Source organism: Nerophis ophidion, linkage group LG06 (genome assembly GCF_033978795.1).
Source record: "Nerophis ophidion isolate RoL-2023_Sa linkage group LG06, RoL_Noph_v1.0, whole genome shotgun sequence".
Classification (NCBI taxonomy): domain Eukaryota; kingdom Metazoa; phylum Chordata; class Actinopteri; order Syngnathiformes; family Syngnathidae; genus Nerophis; species Nerophis ophidion.
The window spans coordinates 70,334,514-70,357,318 of record NC_084616.1 but is presented as its reverse complement, the minus strand read 5'-3'; the positions used below and the strand labels follow the sequence as shown (position 1 = coordinate 70,357,318).

At 44.1% G+C, this 22,805-nt stretch overlaps 1 protein-coding gene across 1 annotated transcript in view; it reads left to right on the top strand.

The window, feature by feature from the left end:
• The window catches only part of nlgn4xa (neuroligin 4 X-linked a), a 254,586-nt gene that overhangs the window by 37,415 nt on the left and 194,366 nt on the right, over positions 1-22,805 (top strand). The gene's annotated exons all lie outside the window — the stretch shown is intronic.

The following is a 22,805-nucleotide window of genomic DNA, read 5'->3' as shown; positions in this document are numbered from 1 at the left end:
GTGCGTTTACAGATGTGTAAGTTACCCATGCCTAGGGCACAAATACACCCCCATACCATCTCAGATGCTGGCTTTTGAACTTTGCGCCTCTAACAACTCACATGGTTATTTTCCTCTTTGTTCCGGAGGACACCACGTCCTCTGTTTCCAAATATAATTTGAAATGTGTACTCGTCAGACCACAGAACACTTTTCCACTTTGCATCAGTCCATCTTAGGTGAGCTCGGGCCCAGCCAAGCCGGCGGCGTTTCAGGATATTGTTGATTAATGTGTTTGGCTTTGCATAGTAGAGTTTTAACTTGCACTTACAGATGTAGCGACCAACTGTAGTTACTGACAGTGGTTTTATGAAGTGTTCCTTTGCCCATGTGGTGATATCCTTTACACACGCTTACTTGTAGTGATTTTTTTCCAGATTCTCTGAACTTTTTGATGATTTTACGGGCCGTAGATGGTAAAATCCCTAAATTCCTTGCAATAGCTTGTTGAGAAATGTTTTTATAAAACTGTTCGACAATTTGCTTACAAAGTGGTGACCCTCACCCCATCCTTTGTTTGTGAATTACTTAGCATTTAATGAACGCTGCTTTTGTACCCAATCATGGCACCCACCTGTTCCCAATTAGCCTGCACACCTGTGGGATGTTCCGTATAAGTCTTTGATGAGCATTCCTCAACTTTATCAGTATTTATTGCCACATTTCGCAACTTCTTCGTCACATGTTGCTGGCATCAAATTCTAAAGTTAATGATTTGCAAAATAATTTTTTTTTTATCAGTTTGAACATTAAATATGTTGTCTTTGTAGCATATTCAACTGAATTTGAGTTTGAAAATGATTTGCAAATCATTGTATTCCGTTTATATTTACATCTTACACAATTTCCCAACTCATATGGAAACGGGGTTTGTACACTAATGAATAAAACACGATGAACAGAGGCCAATGGCATTCTGGGGTGTTTATGTTCCTAATTGACTAAAAAACTACAAATAGTTTGCAAATTGTGCAACATGGGGCAGATGAACTGATGCAGCTGCAATGCATGGTGGATGACTTTCCTTTTTTACGGGCATGGGTGTGGGCTGAGCAATGAGTACTGGTGTTGTCCTAATGTGCCCTCCTTGTCCAAGCAGCATGCCAACATAATATTTCTAGCAATGATTTTCAGGTGATTTTTATCTTGTTGGATAATTTAAAACAGTGTTTTTCAACCTTTTTTTGAGCCAAGGCACATTTTTTGTGTTGACAAAAATGCGGAGGCACACCACCAGCAGAAATCAATAAAAAATTCAACTCAGTTGACAGTAAAAAGTCGTCGCAATTGCTTGGATATGAGTTTAAAACATAACCAAGCATGCATCAATCTAGCTCTTGTCTCAAAGTAGGTGTACTGTCAATCAATCAATCAATCAATGTTTACTTATATAGACCTGAATCACTAGTGTCTCAAAGGGCTGCACAAACCACTACGACATCCTCGGTAGGCCCACATAAGGACAAGGAAAACTCACACCCAGTGGGACGTCGGTGACAATGATGACTATGAGAACCTTGGAGAGGAGGAAAGCAATGGATGTCGAGCGGGTCTAACATGATACTGTGAAAGTTCAATCCATAATGGATCCAACGCAGTCGCGATAGTCCAGTCCAAAGCGGATCCAACACAGCAGCGAGAGTCCCGTTCACAGCGGAGCCAGCAGGAAACCATCCCAAGCGGAGGCGGATCAGCAGTGCAGAGATGTCCCCAGCCGATACACAGGCAAGCAGTACATGGTCACCGGATCGGACCGGACCCCCTCCACAAGGGAGAGTGGGACATAGAAGAAAAAGAAAAGAAACGGCAGATCAACTGGTCTAAAAAGGGAGTCTATTTAAAGGCTAGAGTATACAAATGAGTTTTAAGGTGAGACTTAAATGCTTCTACTGAGGTGGCATCTCAAACTTTTACCGGGAGGGCATTCCAGAGTACTGGAGCCCGAACGGAAAACGCTCTATAGCCCGCAGACTTTTTTTGGGCTTTGGGAATCACTCATAAGCCGGAGTCCTTTGAACGCAGATTTCTTGCCGGGACATATGGTACAATACAATCGGCAAGGTAGGATGGAGCTAGACCGTGTAGTATTTTATACGTAAGTAGTAAAACGTTAAAGTCACATCTTAAGTGCACAGGAAGCCAGTGCAGGTGAGCCAGTACAGGCGTAATATGATCAAACTTTCTTGTTCTTGTCAAAAGTCTAGCAGCCGCATTTTGTACCAACTGTAATCTTTTAATGCTAGACATGGGGAGACCCGAAAATAATACGTTACAGTAATCGAGACGAGGCGTAACAAACGCATGGATAATGATCACAGCGTCTTTAGTGGACAGAATGGAGCGAATTTTAGCGATATTACGGAGATGAAAGAAGGCCGTTTTAGTAACGCTTTTAATGTGTGACTCAAAGGAGAGAGTTGGGTCTCTCACCACCTGTCACATCACACCCTGACTTCCTAGGACCTTTTTGCCGTTTTCCTGTGTCCTGTTTTAGTTCTTGTCTTTATGGCTCGGTTGGTAGAGCGGCCGTGCCAGCAACTTGAGGGTTGCAGGTTCGATCCCCGCTTGCACCATCCTAGTCACTGCCGTTGTGTCCTTGGGCAAGACACTTTACCCACCTGCTCCCAGTGTCACCCACACTGGTTTTAAATGTAACTTAGATATTGGGTTTCACAATGTAAAGCGCTTTGAGTCACTTGAGAAAAGCGCTATATAAATATAATTCACTTCACTTCACTTCTGGCGCTCCTATTTTGGATTTTCCTGTAGCAGTTTCATGTCTTCCTTTGAGTGATATTTCCCGCATCTGCTTTGTGTTAGCAATCAAAAATGGTTCAGTTGTTTTCATCCTTCTTCGTGGGGACATCGTAGATTGTCATGTCATGTTTGGATGTACTTTCTGGACGCCATTTCCGCTCCGCAGTAAGTCTTTGCTGTCGTCCAACATTCTATTTTTGTTTACTTTGTAGCTAGTTCAGTTGTAGTTTTGTTCCGCTAAGCTTCAACGCCTTTTCTTAGAGGCACTCAATCAATCATCAATCAATGTTTATTTATACAGCCCCAAATCACAAATGTCTCAAAGGACTGCACAAATCATTACGACTACAACATCCTCGGAAGAACCCACAAAAGGGCAAGGAGAACTCACACCCAGTGGGCAGGGAGAATTCACATCCAGTGGGACGCCAGTGACAATGCTGACTATGAGAAACCTTGGAGAGGACCTCAGATGTGGGCAACCCCCCCCCCTCTAGGGGACCGAAAGCAATGGATGTCGAGCGGGTCTAACATGATACTGTGAAAGTTCAATCCATAGTGGCTCCAACACAGCCGCGAGAGTTCAGTTCAAGCGGATCCAAGACAGCAGCGAGAGTCCCGTCCACAGGAGACCATCTCAAGCGGAGGCGGATCAGCAGCGTAGAGATGTCCCCAACCGATACAGGCGAGCGGTCCATCCTGGGTCTCGACGAGCGGTCCATCCTGGGTCTCGACTCTGGACAGCCAGTACTTCATCCATGGTCATCGGACCGCACCCCCTCCACAAAGGAGGGGGGGACATAGGAGAAAAAAAAAGAAGCGGCAGATCAACTGGTCTAAAAAGGAGGTCTATTTAAAGGCTAGAGTATACAGATGAGTTTTAAGGTGAGACTTCAATGCTTCTACTGAGGTGGCATCTCGAACTGTTACCGGGAGGGCATTCCAGAGTACTGGAGCCCGAACGGAAAACGCTCTATAGCCCGCAGACTTTTTTTTATTTTTGTTTATTTTTGGTTTAACTATCAGACATATTTTTACCTGCGCACTGCCTCCCGCTATTTCCGACATCTACTGATATGGAGGAGTATTACACGGTTACTCTGCCGAGTGCACCGACAGCACCGACACTCAACAACAACACATCATTTGCAGACTATAATTACTGGTTTGCAAAATTAAATCATCTCCCACGGCACACCAGACTGTATCTCACGGCACAGTGGTTGAAAAACACTGCGGCTGCTAGACTTTTGACAAGAACAAGAAAGTTTGATCATATTACGCCTGTACTGGCTCACCTGCACTGGCTTCCTGTGCACTTAAGATGTGACTTTAAGGTTTTACTACTTACGTATAAAATACTACACGGTCTAGCTCCAGCCTATCTTGCCGATTGTATTGTACCGTATGTCCCGGCAAGAAATCTGCGTTCAAAAGACTCCGGCTTATTAGTGATTCCTAGAGCCCAAAAAAAGTCTGCGGGCTATAGAGCGTTTTCCGTTCGGGCTCCAGTACTCTGGAATGCCCTCCCGGTAACAGTTCGAGATGCTTCCTCAGTAGAAGCATTTAAGTCTCACCTTAAAACTCATCTGTATACTCTAGCCTTTAAATAGACCTCCTTTTTAGACCAGTTGATCTGCCACTTCTTTTCTTTCTCCTATGTCCCCCCCTCCCTTGTGGAGGGGGTCCGGTCCGATAACCATGGATGAAGTACTGGCTGTCCAGAGTCGAGACCCAGGATGGACCGCTCGTCGGGACCCAGGATGGACCGCTCGCCTGTATCGATTGGGGACATCTCCACGCTGCTGACCCGCCTCCGCTTGAGATGGTCTCCTGTGGACGGGACTCTCGCTGCTGTCTTGGATCCGCTTTGAACTGAACTCTCGCGGCTGTGTTGGAGCCACTATGGATTGAACTTTCACAGTATCATGTTAGACCCGCTCGACATCCATTGCTTTCGGTCCCCTAGAGGGGGGGGGGGTTGCCCACATCTGAGGTCCTCTCCAAGGTTTCTCATAGTCAGCATTGTCACTGGCGTCCCACTGGATGTGAATTCTCCCTGCCCATTGGGTGTGAGTTTTCCTTGCCCTTTTGTGGGTTCTTCCGAGGATGTCGTAGTCGTAGTGGTTTGTACAGTCCTTTGAGACATTTTTGATTTGGGGCTATATAAATAAACATTGATTGATTGATTGATTGATTTACAACACTGCACTGCACTCAGATCTAAGGTATCCTATTGGGGTATTGTCGATAAACTTCTTTGCTTATGCTTCTGAGAACTTCAAATTCAGTAGGAAGTGTCATGTCACTTACATTGACTGTAAGTGCGCCTCTCACTGCTTCCATCAATTGTTACTCAACCCACCCTGTGATTTTGCCTTTTGTAACGCCAATGCCAATTTGAAAGCTAAGTCCACTTTACATCTGTAGTCAATGGTCATGCTAAGTCTTAAAGGCCTACCGAAATTAGATTTTCTTATTCAAACGGGGATAGCAGGTCCATTCTATGTGTCATACTTGATCATTTCGCGATATTGCCATATTTTTGCTGAAAGGATTTAGTAGAGAACATCGACGATAAAGTTTGCCACTTTTGGTCGCTAATAAAAAAAGCCTTGCCTGTACCGGAAGTAGCAGACGATGTGCGCGTGACGTCACCGGTGTGAGGACTCCTCACATCCTCACATTGATTATAATGTGAGCCTCCAGCAGTAAGAGCAATTCGGACCGAGAAAGCGACGATTTCCCCATTAATTTGAGCGAGGATGAAAGATTTGTGGATGAGGAAAGTTAGAGTGAATAAATAAAAAAATAAATAAAAGAAAAGGCGACAGATCCAGGCGGCGGCAGTGGGAGGGTTTCAGAAGTACTTAGACACATTTACTAGGATAATTCTGGAAAATTCCATATCTGCTTATTGTGTTAATAATATTTTAGTGAGATTATAAAGTCACACCTGAGAGTCGGATAGCTGCGGTGAACGCCAGTGTCTCTGAGAGAAGCCGAGGAGCCAAGATCACAGCTGCCTTTTTGAGCTGCAGGATGATGTCGCGTAATCCACTCAAGTCTCCGGTAAGAGCCGACTTATTATCACAATTTTCCCATGCAAAAACTTGCTGGTTGACGTAGAGAAACATGTTCGCTTGACCGCTCTGTGTTAAAGCTTCACAACAAACAAAGAAACACCGGCTGTGTTTCGGTGCTAAAGGCAGCTGCAATACACCGCTTTCCACCAACAGCATTCTTCTTTGACGTCTCCATTATTAAATAAAGAAATTGCAAAAGATTCAGCAACACAGATGTCCAAAATACTGTGTAATTATGCGATGAAAAGTGGTGCTGGGCTAATATGTCCCCTCTAACCAATAACGTCACAAACACGCGTCATCATTCCGTGATGTTTTCAACAGGAAACTCCGCGGGAAATTTAAAATTGCAATTTAGTAAACTAAACCGGCCGTATTGGCATGTGTTGCAATGTTAATATTTCATCATTCATATATAAACTATCAGACTGCTGTGGTCGGTAGTGGTGGGTTTCAGTAGGACTTTAAACAAAGACATGCTGTTCTTCCTCCTTTATTATCAATTTAACATTTTTGCTGACTTAGCCATACTTTACTGAGCAGCGAAGACAGAGACACAAGCACAGTCGTGTTTGGTATTATGGTCATCATCACATTTTCCCTTTGGCATACCTCCTACTGTTCTGTCATTGTTCAAGTTCCTGGACTTGACTTGCATGCTTGATTGTTAAAGTCTCTACTAAAGTCTCTACAAGCAGGCCTGTCTAGTACCCGCACTCTTTTACTGTGAAGCCATACTGTTTTGACACGGGGCTTGGTATTGTCTTGCTGAAATAAGCAGGGGCGTCCATAAGGGACGGCGTGGCGCAGTGGTAGAGTGGCCGTGCGCAACCCGAGGGTCCCTGGTTCAAATCCCACCTAGTACCAACCTCGTCACGTCCGTTGTGTCCTGATCAAGGCACTTCACCCTTGCTCCTGATGGGTGCTGATTGGCGCCTTGCATGGCAGCTCCCTCCATCAGTGTGTGAATGTGTGTGTGAATGGGTAAATGTGGAAGTAGTGTCAAAGCGCTTTGAGTACCTTGAAGGTAGAAAAGCGCTATACAAGTACAACCCATTTATTTTTTTAAATAGGGTCGGTTGGGTATTGTTTGAATTTTGACGAATCCAGTTCCCAACAATTCTGATTCTTTTTCGAGGCAGAATTAAAAATGATCTATTCTCACAAGGCTATTTTTAAGTAGTATAGAAATAAATACATGAATATCAATCCTCTGAACTAGAATGAAAACGTTTCTTTCCACAGGAGTACACGTTCAAAAACATTTCACTTTATCCGTGAAAAACATTCACACATATCATTTTGATGATGTGTGAGGGATGTTCCAAACAGGAAATTGGCAGTTACCGGTCACATTTTTTTATTTGTATGTTTCTTAATTCATTGACAATGCAACAATTCCAACACAATATTTAAACGTGTCCCCTTTTTTTTCTTTAATTACAAAATCCAAAACCAGTGAAGTTGGCACGTTGTGTAGTTCGTAAATAAAAACAGAATACATCCATCCATCCATTTCCTGCCGCTTATTCCCATTCGGGGTCGCGGGGGGCGCTGGCGCCTATCTCAGCTACAATCGGGCGGAAGGCGGGGTACACCCTGGACAAGTCGCCACCTCATCGCAGGGCCAACACAGATAGACAGACAACATTCACACTCACATTCACACACTAGGGCCAATTTAGTGTTGCCAATCAACCTATACCCAGGTGCATGTCTTTGGAAGTGGGAGGAAGCCGGAGTACCCGGAGGGAACCCACGCATTCACGGGGAGAACATGCAAACTCCACACAGAAAGATCCCGAGCCTGGATTTGAACCCAGGACCGCAGGAACTTCGTATTGTGAGGCAGACGCACTGACCCCTCTCCCACCGAATACAATTATTTGCAAATCATTTTCAACTTATATCCAATTCAATAGACTGCAAAGACAAGATATTTAACGTTGAAACTGAGAATTTTTTTTTTTTTTTTAAATAATCATTGTCTTAGAATTTAATGGCAGCAACATGTTGCAAAAATGTTAGCACAGGGGCATTTTTACCACTGTGTTACATGGCCTTTCCTTTTAACAACACTCAGTAAATGTTTGGGAACTGAGGAGACAGTTTTTTTAACCTATTTATGTGGAAATCTTTCCCATTCTTGCTTGATGTACAGTTTAAGTTGTTCAACAGTCCAGGGTCTCTGTTTTGGTATTTGAGTCTTCATAATCCGCCACACATTTTCAATGGGAGACAGGTCTGGACTACAGGCAGGCCAGTCTCGTACCTGCACTCTTTTACTGTGAAGCCATGCTGTTTTAACACGGGGCTTGGCATTGTCTTGCTGAAATAAGCAGGGGCGTCCATAATAACATTGCTTGGACCTTTAGCCTAGCATGTAGCCCCTCTCTCTTGCCTCGCTGTTGTTGTTGTTTTGTGGTTAGCTGGCTCTCGTCGTAGTGAAGTGAAGTGAATTATATTTATATAGCACTTTTCTCTAATGACTCAAAGCGCTTTACATAGTGAAACCCAATATCTAAGTTACATTTAAACCAGTGTGGGTGGCACTGGGAGCAGGTGGGTAAAGTGTCTTGCCCAAGGACACAACGGCAGTGACTAGGATGGCGGAAGTGGGAATCGAACCTGCAACCCCCAAGTTGCTGGCACGGCCACTCTACCAACCGAGCTATACCGTCGTAGCAGAAAGTAGAAGTCCGTCAGACTATAAGTGAGCTCATGGTGAGCTTTTCCGATGTCCAGAAGTGCATCTCTGTTATATCTCGCTGTTGCGGGCAAAAACTTTGCATTTAGGCTGCAAATTAGTACTAAAATAAATAAAAAACATAAATGTTGTTGGGAGGACGACCCAAAGACGTCAGCCACGGAGGGCGACATCTTGTTGTCACATTAGAAATTGCAATGTCCCATAACAAGAAGATAGAGAAAAAGAAGAAGCTTATCGACTACGGTGTCGCCACGAATGACAAAGGCGGACTGGCACCATTTTTCAGGATTTATGCAGATCCCAAATAGAGATCAGCAGTTACTAGATGGTAAGAAAAGTTGCTTTTGCATAATTTTGTAAAACAAAATGCAAGATAATATGTCTTACTTTATACACACACCATAATAATACTTGTATGTTAAAGCACATCAAGCAGTGCGGCTTCGTAGCTTACCAAAGTCGTAATAAAACATTTTGATAGATTTTTGAGCGCCGTGTGTAATGTTCTGTATTTTCTATGGTACATAAAATGTTGGTGTTATTAACTTGAGTCATATTGCCATCATAGTGCAGTCTACACATATCTCTTATGTTTGACTGCCATCAACTGGTCACACCTATCAGTACACCATGTACCAAATAAAATTGCTTTAAGGTCGATAAGCAAAACCAGAATTAGTCTGTACATCGGGGCACCGGGTTATAAGGCGCACTGTCGAGTTTTGAGGAAAAACAAAGATTTTAAGTGCGCCTTGTAGTCCGAAAAATAGGGTAATTTAAAAAATTAACATGAAAGAAAAAAATAAATAAATGTTGATGAAAAAAAATATATATATAACACACTGGTATTTTACACACTTATACAAATTTGACATTGCAGCATATTATTGCAATCATTAAAACAAGTTAAATCAACAGCATTGCTGATTGCACTTATGCACATACTTGCCAACCCTCCTGGATTTTCCGGGAGACTCCCGAAATTCAGCGCTTCTCCCGAGAACCTCCCAAGACAACATTTTCTCCCGAAAATCTCCCGAAATTCAGGCGGAGCTGGAGGGGGCGTGGCCCGAGTGACGTGTCGACGTCCACTTTCCCACAATATAAACAAAGTGCCTGCTCAATGACGTTATAACTGTAGAATGATCGAGGGCGAGTTATTGGTTTCTTATGTGGGTTTATTGTTAGGCAGTCTCATCAACGTCTTCCCAGCGCGGCAACAACACACAACAACAGCAGTCAAATTTTCATCTACCGTAAAGCAGTTCATCTGCCGTAAACAGCAATGTTGTGACACTCTTAAAAAGAACAATACTTCCATCCACTTTACATGCATATAGGACAATAAAATCTACGGCTTTTAGAGCAGTGGTTCTCAACCTTTTTTCAGTGATGTACCCCCTGTGAACATTTTTTTAATTCAAGTACCCCCTAATCAGAGCAAAGCTTTTTTGGTTGAAAAAAAAGATAAAGAAGTAAAATACAGCACTATGTCATCCGTTTCTGATTCATTAAATTGTATAACAGTGCAAAATGTTACTCATTTGTAGTGGTCTTTCCTGAACTATTTGGAAAAAAATATATAAAAATAACAAAAAACTTGTTGAAAAATAAACAAATGATTCATTTATAAATAAACATTTGTACACATACTGTGATGAGGTGGCGACTTATCCAGGGTGTACACCGCCTTCCGCCCGATTGTAGCTGAGATAGGCACTAGCGCCCCGCCGTGACCCCAAAAGGGAATAAGCGGTAGAAAATGGATGGAAAACAAGTTAAATCAACAGCATTGCTGATTGCAGTTATGCACATACTTGCCAACCCTCCCGGATTTTCCGGGAGACTCCCGAAATTCAGCGCTTCTCCCGAAAACCTCCCGGGACAAATTTTCTCCCGAAAATCTCCCGAAATCCAGGCGGAGCTGGAGGGGGCGTGACCTGAGTGACGTGTTGACAGCCTGTTTTCACGTCCACTTTCCCACAATATAAACAAAGTGCCTGCCCAATGACGTTATAACTGGAGAATGATCGAGGGCGAGTTCTTGGTTTCTTATGTGGGTTTATTGTTAGGCAGTCTCATTAACGTCTTCCCAGCGCGGCAACAACACACAACAACAGCAGTCATGTTTTCGTCTACCGTAAGCAGCAATGTTGTGACACTCTTAAACAGGACAATAGTGCCATCCAATGTACATGCATATAGGACAATAACATCTACGGCTTTTAGAGCAGTGGTTTCTTAACCAGCGGCTGGAATGAGAATCAGCACCTCCAAATCCGAGTTCATGGTTCTCTCCCGAAAAAGGGTAGAGTGCCATCTCCGGGTTGGGGAGGAGACCCTGCCCCAAGTGGAGGAGTTCAAGTACCTAGGAGTCTTGTTCACGAGTGGGGGAAGAGTGGTTTGTGAGATCGACAGACGGATCGGTGCGGCGTTTTCAGTAATGCGGACGTTGTGCCGATCCGTAGTGGTGAAAAAGGAGCTGAGCCGGAAGGCAAAGCTCTCAATTTACCGGTCGATCTATGTTCCCATCCTCACCTATGGTCATGAGCTTTGGGTCATGACCGAAAGGATAAGATCACGGGTACAAGCGGCCGAAATGAGTTTCCTCCGCCGGGTGGCGGGGCTCTCCCTTAGAGATAGGGTGAGAAGCTCTGTCATCCGAGAGGAACTCAAAGTAAAGCCGCTGCTCCTCCACATCGAGAGGAGCCAGATGAGGTGGTTCGGGCATCTGGTCAGGATGCCACCCAAACGCCTCCCTAGGGAGGTGTTTAGGGCACGTCCAACCGGTAGGAGGCCACGGGGAAGACCCAGGACACGTTGGGAAGACTATGTCTCCCGGCTGGCCTGGGAACACCTCAGGATCCCCCGGGAAAAGCTTGACGAAGTGGCCGGGGAGAGGGAAGTCTGGGCTTCCCTGCTTAGGCTGTTGCCCCCGCGACCCGACCTCGGATAAGCGGAATAAGATGGATGGGTTCTCTACCTTTTTTCAGAGATGTCCCCCCTGTGAACATTTTTTTTAATTCAAGTACCCCCTAATCAGAGGAAAGCATTTTTGGTTGAAAAAAAAGAAGATAAAGAAGTAAAATACAGCACTATGTCATCAGTTTCTGATTTATTAAATTGTACAACAGTGCAAAATATTGCTCATTTGTAGTGGTCTTTCTTGAACTATTTGGGAAAAAAGATATAAAAATAACTAAAAACATGTTGGAAAATAAACAAGTGATTCAATTATAAATAAAAATTTCTACACATACTGCGATGAGGTGGCAACTTGTCCAGGGTGGACGCCGGCTTCCGCCCGATTGTAGCTGAGATAGGCACTAGCGCCCCGCCGTGCCCCCAAAGGGAATAAGCCGTAGGAAAATGGATGGATGGATAGCTGTAAATATACTCCTCCCCTCTTAACCACGCCCCCCCACCTCCCGAAATCGGAGGTCTCAAGGTTGGCAAGCGTGCTTATGCATGAAATAACACAATTACTCAGTCACTTGTTTGTATTTAACAGGACTGTGGCCCGTTTACAAAAACTGTCTATTTGTTATTTGTTGGTGTTTTCAGCAACATGAATCTTCTGCCTGAGGGCAGCAGCTGAAACATCCGGTGTCCTGGATGTGTACTGCCTTTTAAAACGCTGCATGCCCTCCTGAGACAACAGGTGCTGTAGAGGTCCTGTTGGGAGGGGAGTGGGTGGCCAATTATTTTTTTGGGCAGTGTTGATGATCCTCTGAAGTGCCGTTTTGTCTCATAGGGAAATGTTGCACTGCTCAGATATTCGAATATGAAAAACGTACCTAATACTACAAGAAGGTTAAAGGCAACTTTGTCAAGGTTGAAACATCCATCCATCCATTTCTACCGCTTGTCCCTTATGGGGTCACAGGGGGTGCTGTAGTCTATCCGAGCTGCACACGTGCGGACGGCAGGCTACACCCTGGACAAGTCGCCACCTCATCGCTGGGCCAACATAGATAGAAAACATTCACACTCACATTCACACACTAGGGATCAATTTAGTGTTGCCAAGCAACCTGTCCCCTGGTGCATGTCTTTGGAAGTGGGAGGAAGCCGGAGTACCTGGAGGGAACCCACGCTGTTATTTTATACAAAAACAAATATAACAAAAACACACCAGCTACATTAGCGGTTTAAAAGAACACATTTTTTTAAAATAGAAAATAGCGCCCCTTTTGGCATCTACGTAAAGGTTGCCAAACCCATCTATACTGGATGAATTAATGATTTTTTGTCATGGTATTTAGCCCTTTGGGTAAGAGTATTCAAAACGGTGGCTGCATTGCATCATTGAATATACCGTATTTTTCGGATTATAAGTCGCACCGACCGAAAATGCATAATAAAGAAGGAAAAAAACACATATAGGTCGCACTAGAGTATAAGTCGCAATTTTGGGGGAAATTTATTTGATAAAACCCAACACCAAGAATAGACATTTGAAAGGCAATTAAAAATAAATAAAGAATAGTGAACAACAGGCTGAATAAGTGTACGTTATATGAGGCATAAATAACCAACTGAGAAGGTGCCTGGTATGTTAACGTAACATATTATGGTAAGAGTCATTCAAATAACTATAACATATAGAACATGCTATATGTTTACCAAACAATCTGTCACTCCTAATTGCTAAATCCGATGAAATCTTCTTCCTCAATGTCACTTCTAAACAATTATGCCAACTTGAAAGGTATGCACCGCTTCCTCTTGTCGTTTTCTAACTGCATATTTCACTACGTCCAGCTTGTAATCTGCAGTACATGATATCCCTTTCGGTGCCATTCTTGTTCAGCCCTTCTCAGTTTTTATAAGGTACCGCCAACGATGAAATGATCCATTTTAATAGCTACGGCAGTAGCATATAGCATATAGCAGTTAGCATTCCATGACCCACAATGCACTTCTGCCATGACCCTCCCCCGCAGAATTCTTATTGGCTGATGTGTGTGTGACGATTGCTGACATTTTCTTCGTCTCTTCCGCGAATGAGATAAATAATATTATTTGATATTTTACGGTAATGTGTTAATAATTTCACACATAAGTCGCTCCGGAGTATATGTCGCCAAACTATGAAAAAAACTGCGACTTATAGTCTGTCAAACCGCGGTGAGGGAAGTCTTGTTTGTTTTTCTGTCTTGTGATGTATGTGTTTTATTTTGAAAAGCTACCCTCTTGTTTCAGATCACGGGTCCTTCCTCTTGTGTCACCAGTCTGACGTCATCCTTGATTCCTGATTGTTTCCACCTGTTCCCCATCACTCACTTCTCCGTTTGTCCTTTGCCAGATCGTCTCGTCTATCGTGCCTTCTAGCGTCCATTTTCAAGTCCAAGTCCATGCCCTTGATTCCCTCCTTGCCTTGCTCCTGTTTTTCCTTGTTCTCCTTAATTTTTGATCATAGCAGTTATATTTTTGCTGAAATTTTGAATTTACTTCTTCCTCCTTCGAGCTTTCGTAGTTTTCCTTCGTCGACCTAATTGGTGAGTTTTTTGTTATTCCAAATTTCGTTTGATTTCCTCATTGATTGAGTGATTTTTTGTTTATTCATAGATATCAATGTTTATTTTATACAGCCCCAAATCACAAATGTCTCAAAGGACTGCACAAATCATTACGACTACAACATCCTCGGTAGAACCCACAAAAGGGCAAGGAAAACTCACACCCAGTGGGCAGGGAGAATTCACATCCAGTGGGACGCCAGTGACAATGCTGACTATGAGAAACCTTGGAGAGGACCTCAGATGTGGGCAACCCCCCCCCCCCCCTCTAGGGGACCAAAAGCAATGGATGTCGAGCGGGTCTAACATGATACTGTGAAAGTTCAATCCATAGTGGCTCCAACACAGCCGCGAGAGTTCAGTTCAAAGCGGATCCAAGACAGCAGCGAGAGTCCCGTCCACAGGAGACCATCTCAAGCGGAGGCGGATCAGCAGCGTAGAGATATCCCCAACCGATACAGGCGAGCGGTCCATCCTGGGTCCCGACGAGCGGTCCATCCTGGGTCTCGACTCTGGACAGCCAGTACTTCATCCATGGTCATCGGACCGGACCCCCTCCACAAGGGAGGGGGGGACATAGGAGAAAGAAAAGAAGCGGCAGATCAACTGGTCTAAAAAGGAGGTCTATTTAAAGGCTAGAGTATACAGATGAGTTTTAAGGTGAGACTTAAATGCTTCTACTGAGGTAGCATCTCAAACTGTTATTTGTATATATTATTAGAGTTTATTTTTCTTCCTGTTGGAGCGCTTTTTGTTAATTCTTCTTGATATTCTATTTTTGTTAGGTTATTTTCTTAAAGTAGTATTCCTCCTTATTTTTCTGAGTGATTTTTTGAGTTAAGGGTTTATCCTCGGATTTATTTTCCGTACATTGTATATATTTTTGTGAAATACTTTTTTCCCGGAGGTTAAAAAGTTATTTCAAAAGCTGTTATTTTGGGAAACTTCCTCTCTGCATCTGGGTCCTCTCATTTCCAAGTCGTAACATAGTCCGAAAAATACGGTATGTCATTTCTTTATGGTCTTGGTCTGCTCAACTATAATATCTAAAACCAGACACTTGTTGTGTCCATAGGATGGGCAGGTGTGAATGTGTTTGATTGTGGCCATGTAAGTGGTCAGGGACCTGTTCATAAGATTTATTGTTCTGGACTACATATGCATCGAAATTTCGGCCATTGACATTTTTTGGGCATAATTGACCTAACATTGTAACCTTGGCCAAAATACTGTGATCACCGAAACAGCACTGCCAAAACAAGATGTTGGTATGTCGTAAGCTCAAAGCAAGTCTTGCGGACGTAGTTTTGTACTTCGACATATCCGAGATAACACGTTTTGGAGATTGCTCTCCATGGGTCTGAGTGGAAATAATAAGAGGACAGATAGGGCTGCTGTGCGAGGTTTGTGTGACCATCTGTGAGACCTTGCTGTTAGTCAGGTTGCTGCAAAACGGCATAAGTTAATTGTCTAATGAGTTCAGTCTCCAATAAAACCAGAAAATATGCTAGATTTGTCATTAGTCGTTTTGAATAAGGACATAACTCAAATAAATGTTTCCAGATCAACTTGGAACAACAAAATAAAACTTGAAAAATGCTTCAGCAAAGGTGAATATATTTCAAAATCACTGATTAACTTATTCCTTTTCAATCAAAAAGGAATTTAGGCTTAGACAGATTATCTAATCACCAATGCGGACACCCACCGTCCAGGCCAGCGCATTCTCCAGAAATGCTGAGCATCTGTTGGCGGGAACATTTATTGAATGACTTGTCAGCAGTGGAGGTGATGAGCAGCACCAAGTTCCTGGGGTTGCAGATAACTGTCAATCTGACCTGGTCCCTACACACCGGAGCTCTTATAAAAAGAGCTCAGCATCGCTTACACTTTTTACGTCGGATGAAAAAGGCGCAGCTCCCTCCCCCCATTCTCACCACATTCTACAGAGGCATTATAGAGAGCCTTCTGACCAAAATACCAACATATTACCAGGACTCCTTTTCGTCCTATCCGGGAGATCGCAAAAAGCCGCTGCCTGACCAGGGCTCAGAAAATCAGTAGCGACTCCTCCCACCCCCACCAAGGACTGTTTTCTCTGCTGCACTCTAGAAAGAGGTTCCGCAGCCTCCGTAGCAGATCCTCCAGGTTCTGTAACAGCTTCTTCCCTCAGGCCATACGACTCTTGAACGCATCATAATAATCGCCTCAATTCCCCCCAAACATGGATGAACTTGCTGGACTATAAAGACAACATGACATACATCCATAAACGTGGATGCATATTCAAAAGTGCAATATATTTATCTGTACGGTAATCTATTCATTTATATTTGCGCCTTCTTTTGTAAATGCAAACACTCTACACCATGGGTGTCAAACTCTGGCCCGCAGGCCAAATTTGGCCCGCCATGTAATTTTTTGGCCCTTGAGGCAATAATAAATTAACATTAGAGCTGGCCCGCATTCAACGCTAATTCTCATACTTGCCAACCCTCCCGATTTTTACAGGAGAATCCCGAATTTCAGTGCCCCCCCCCCCGAAAATCTCCCGGTGCAACCATTCTCCTGAATTTCCACCTGTACAACAATATTGAGGGTGTGCCTAAAAGGTACTGCTTTTAGCATCCTCTACAACCTGTCGTCACGTCTGCTTTTCCTCCATACAAACAGCGTGCCGTCCCAGTCACGTAATATATGCGGCTTCACAAGTGGATGCAAGGCATACTTGGTCAACAGCCATACAGGTCACACTGAGGGTGGCCGTTTAAACAACTTTAACACTGTTACACCACACTGTCGAACCCACACCAAACAAGAATGACAAACACATTTCGGGGGAACACCCGCACCGTAACACAACATAAACACAACAGAACAAATACCCAGAACCCCTTGCAGCATTAACTCTTCCGGGACGCTACAATATACACCCCCGCTACCAACACAACTCGATTTTGCATGTCACTATAAATTTATATAAGCCTCGCTTGTTCAATATTCAATGCAAAACTTGTTTGGGTCCCTATTAAAAGGTTAAGTTGTTCAACTTTGGCCCTCGGCTTTGTTCAGTTTAGAATTTTGGCCCACTCTGTGTTTGAGTTTGACACCCCTGATCTACACCTCTTTGCTCTTTTATACCGCACTACCAAGAGATAATGCAACACAATTGTTTTCTTATCTCTACTGTAAAGTTAAAATTTGAATGACAATAAAGGAAGTCTAAGTCTAGTTTTGCTTCAGTGTAACAACCCACTGAATGATTCTGTTGACTTTTTGCAGCACATCGACGTCCGTCTCTGACACTATTCAGTATTTAACGTATTCATTATTCTAAATTACATTAATATATCCATCCATGCATCCATCTTCTTCCGCTTATCCGAGGTCGGGTCGCGGGGCCAGCAGCCTAAGCAGGGAAGCCCAGACGTTCCTCTCCCCAGTCATTTCATCCAGCTTTTCCCGGGGGATCCTGAGGCATTCCCAGGCCAGCCGGGAGACATAGTCTTCCCAACATGTCCTGGGTCTTACCTGTGACCTTGTACCGGTCCAACGTGCCCGAAACACCTCCCTAGGGAGGCGTTCGGGTGGCATCCTGACCAGATGCCCGAACCACCTCATCTGGCTCCTCTTGATGTGGAAGTACAGCAGCTTTAGTTTGAGCTCCTCCCGGATGGCAGAGCTTCTCACCCTATTTTGTCCTGTCCAGCTTCTCAGGCAAATTATATAGTTGATGTAGATGCCCATACCGGCTGTTCAGATATACTTTAAAAAAGAGAAGTGTAGGATTCTTGAATTTGACTATATTAAAAGTATTCCCTCCACCGATCCACAATATCCGCAGTAGACCATCCTCACCATACACCCTGAGCACCCTGAGGCTGCTTCGAAGCTGTCGGGAATTCGTTTTCATGGCATCCCCAAACTCCTCCCATGTCCGAGTTTTTGCTTCATCGACCACAGAAGCCGCACTTCGCTTGACCTGTCGGTACCTGTCCGCTGCCTCTGGACTCCCATGAGCCAAAAGGACCCAGTAGGACTCATTCTTCAACTTGACGGCATCCCTGACTGCTGGTGTCCGCCGGCGGTTTCTAGGATTACCGCCACTACAGGCACCAACTACCTTGCGGCCACAGCTCCAATCCGCTGCCTCAGCAATAGAAGCACGGACCATGGTCCACTCAGACTCAATATCCAGTGCCTCCCTCGTGACATGTTTAAAGTTCTTCCGGAGGTGGGAATTGAAACGCTCCCTGACAAGAGACTCTGCTAGACGTTCTCAGCAGACCCTCACAATGCGTTTGGGTCTGCCAGGTCTGTCCGGCATCCTCCCCCACCATCAGAGCCAGCTCACCACCAGGTGGAGATCGGTAGAAAAAGCTCAGCCCCTCTCTTCACCCGAGTGTCCAAAACATGAGGCCGCAAATCCAATGACACAAATACAAAGTCAATCATGGAACTGTGGCTAAGGGTGTCCTGGTGCCAAGTGCACATATGTTTGAACATTGTTTTTGATATAGAGAATCCGTGACGAGCACAAAAGTCCAATAACAAAGCACCACTTGAGTTCAGTTCCGGGCGGCCATTCTTCCCAATTACGTCTCTCCAGGTTTCACTGTCGTCGCCAACATGAGCATTGAAGTCCCCCAGCAGAACAAGGGAATCACCCGAGGGAACTCTCTCCAGTTATTCTCTAGTTCGGAAGTAAAACTTACCTAGTGGAGTGGTGAATGAATATTCTATATCCATGTATGTAGAACCGCAATTGATGCCGAGGGAAACTGAACAGCAGTCCGGTTGAAAAAAACAAAGCATTACTGGTGCGCCTGCCTCACAATACGGAGGTCCTGAGTAGTCCAGGTTCAATCCCGGGCTCGGGATCTTTCTGTGTGGAGTTTGCATGTTCTCCCCGTGAATGCGTGGGTTCCCCTCCGGGTACTCCGGCTTCCTCCCACTTCCAAAGACATGCACCTGGGGATAGGTTGATCGGCAACACTAAATTGGCCCTAGTGTGTGAATGTGAGTGTGAAGATTAGATTAGATTAGTACTTTATTTATTCCGTCAGGAGAGTTCCTTCAGGAAAATTAAAATTTTCAGCACAATCCCATTCAAGTTTAGACAAACATTACAGGGAGACAGAACAGGATCGCTGACGGGTCTGCCGGCTTCCAGCGCCCCTTACAAAAAAGATGAGATACAGGTAAACAAGGAGGGGGAATAGAAGATTAAAACAAAATAAAAAAAATCGGTTTTAGCCTCAATGTTGTCTGTCTATCTGTGTTGGCCCTGCGATGAGGTGGCGACTTGTCCAGGGTGTACTCTACCTTCCGCCCGAATGCAGCTGAGAAAAGGCTCCAGCACCCACCGCTTGTCCCAAAAGGATAAGAAAAGTTTGCCAAAATTACTTTACATAGAACATACATATCCAACTGTGTTAAAGTAACCCTGACATTCTTGGGGGTAAAATCTTCCCATAACATAATGGTAGAGAGGCACTATATAGCCAATAGTGTGCCGCTTATCTGGCATTGTGGCTATGCGGTTGCGTTCTCTCGTTTATGCAGGCGGAATGGACACAGCGGGAAGGTAAGAAATGATGATTTATTTATATTACAAAACAGAGTAGGAACAGAAAACACTTGCACAAAGGCACTAGAGACAAAACCAACAGAACTAGCGTGGGAGCTAAAAATAACTGAAAGCGCTAGCATGTGAGCTAGGTAAACAAACACAGGAATAGCGTGGAAGCTAATGAATCCAAAGTCTTTACCACAAGCGGGGATATCGACGTCACCTGTTGCATTGGACAGCAAATTAGACTGCGAGGACGAATGACAAAAAAGGGCAGGTTTAAATAGGGACAGAAATTAGGAGGCAGGTGCGCATCAAAAACACGAGGCAGGTGACATTAATACGTAACTATGACAACAGACCAAAACAGGAAGTGCCACCAGGAACTAAGGAAGACAAAATAACAGAACAAAACCAGAATATGCCATGATCCAAGTAGCGGATCATGACAAATAGCCTGCCTTAAACTTTGAGTTGTGACAACATAGCACTTTTAATGGTTGGCAAAGAGCTAACATTGCTGAACATCCAAACTTGTTTTTCTCCCGTTGCACATGACATCCAAATGAAATTCAGTTAGTCTCTGAAGTGTCCCAACCGATCTCATTCAAGTAACATGACATCTACATAAGTCCAAATCACAGACGTCTTTTTTTTTTCCTTCCTTAAAATGCTTCACCTTTTTCTATTTTTCCTCAACAATGGGAGCAAATTCTCCCAGAATTGATGCATGATTCAACAGTAAAGATGGTGGCAGTGATCAATGTATTTTTCCATCTTTTTACCCAACAAAAAGCCAAACTCTATTGCATGGCAGACTGTTAGGCTTGCCACTGACAGTTTGTTTGTGTTTTTGTTTTTCGTCTGTGTGTTTAGTATTTTCTGTCCTTAGTTCCTGTCAGCACTCTTATTTTGGTTCAGTTTCCTGTTCGTCTCCCTGAGTGCTTTGTTTCCCCTCAGCTGCGGCTGATTGGCAGCTGGCCACACCTGGTGTCAATCAGCCTGATCTTTTTTTACCTGCTTTGTTTCCTCCAGTCAGTGCTGGATTATTGTCGATGTCGCTCTTGTCGTTGCTACCTGTCGTATCTTGTCTTGTCGATGCAGCGTTGCGGTAAGCTATGTTTGATTGCCTTTTTTTTTAGCTTACTGCCTTTTGTTCCCTGCTTCAAAGTTTATTTTTATATCACATGTACAACTTCTGTTCCTGCTCGATTCCTACTAGCTTCCACGCTAGACTCGTTTTGTTTTTGCTAACTTCCATATTAAGCTCGTTTTATTTTTTTAGCTCCCATGCTAGCTCTCTAATTTTGTTGTCCGCCTCTTGCACGCTTTGTGTTAGTACCCTTTTGTTTGTTCTAGTTCTACTATTGTTATTAAATCATGTTTTCTCACTCCATGCCTGCCTACATCTCTGCATCTTGGGGTTCGTCAACAACTAACTGTGACACAGACATTTTTTTTGTTTTTGAGGCCCCCTATCTACCGAGTCCGTTCTATTTAGTCTTTGACTAACCCGGTCTAGAAATTGTCCCGGTAATCTTATTTTTCGTTTTGTTGCTGTGTAACATACAGATTAAACCAGGCTTTGCATGCTATTTTGCATCCTGGACGAAATCCAACCCTGCCCCCAACCCCCCCAAAAAATCACCTCACCTCTACTTTTTAGGCTTTAGGTACAAACAAATATGTCTGTTACACATTTTCCTTATTCATACCCAATTAGCATGATAATAACACATTGAAGAGGTATATGTCTTGCATTTACAGTATTTGTCACCCCCTGGGAGAAAAAGCAATTGAACAGGATTTGGTTTAAGGGCACTTTTTGTTGTGAGATGTGCAAGTACCAGAAAACAGGCATTGACATTTTCGAATCCCAGTTATGTGGGCAGTTGTTCAATTTTTTATGGATGTTGGTCCGGAGAGACTTAATCCTCACTGAACATTTATTTGTAGTAAGGGAGAAAAGCTGCAGCCAGGCGACTTTGCCCTGTGTTCCAACTAGGACTCAGCCTTTAGGGACTATACAGAACAATTTGACTCATGCCCAACAGACTTGTTGACCAAGGTGTTTTTTGTCTCTAAAGTTCAACAGTTAAAGGGTGTGGCAAGTATAAAGTGTGAGATTGACAGAACTAGGGCTGGGCGATATATTGCGGGTTTGTCTCTGTGCGATATAGAAAATGACTATATCGTGATATTCGAGTATACGTTCTCACGCAGAGAGAACGTATACTGCGGGCTATAGAGCGTTTTCCGTTCGGGCTCCAGTACTCTGGAATGCCCTCCCGGTAACAGTTCCAGATGCTACCTCAGTAGAAGCATTAAAGTCTCACCTTTACATAGACCTCCTTTTTAGACCAGTTGATCTGCCGCTTCTTTTCTTTTTCTCCTCCGTCCCCTCCTCCCTTGTGGAGGGGGTCCGGTCCGATGCCCATGGATGAAGTACTGGCTGTCCAGAGTCGGGGTCCAGGATGGACCGCTCGCCTGTGTATCGGTTGGGGACATCTCTACGATGCTGATCCGACTCCGCTTGGATTGTTTCCTGTGGACGGGACTCTCGCTGCTGTCTTGGATCCGCTTTGAACTGAACTCTCGCGGCTGTGTTGTAGCCACTATGGATTGAAGTTTCACAGTATCATGTTAGACCCGCTCGACATCCATTGCTTTCGGTCTCCTAGAGGGGTGGGGTTGCCCACATTTGAGGTCCTCTCCAAGGTTCTCATAGTCATCATTGTCACTGGCGTCCCACTGGATGTGAATTCTCCTTGCCCACTGGGGTGTGAGTTTCCTTGCCCTTATGTGGGTTCTTCCGAGGATGTTGTAGTCGTAGTGGTTTGTACAGTCCTTTGAGACATTTGTGATTTAGGGCTATATAAATAAACATTGATTGATTGATTGATTGATTGATTTTTACCTGCAGGCATTACACTGCATGCTCTCCTCGCTCTTTCTCGTCTGTCCTTCTCACATAAACACCTTCTTACATACGTCACAAACTGTCACGTCATACGTCACATACGTATACGCCCTCGCGGAGCAGAGAGGTAGCGACATGGGTAACGTTAGCTGTGATGCCAGCGAAGCAGTGCGAGTGGTAATACAAGAGAAAGTAGGTG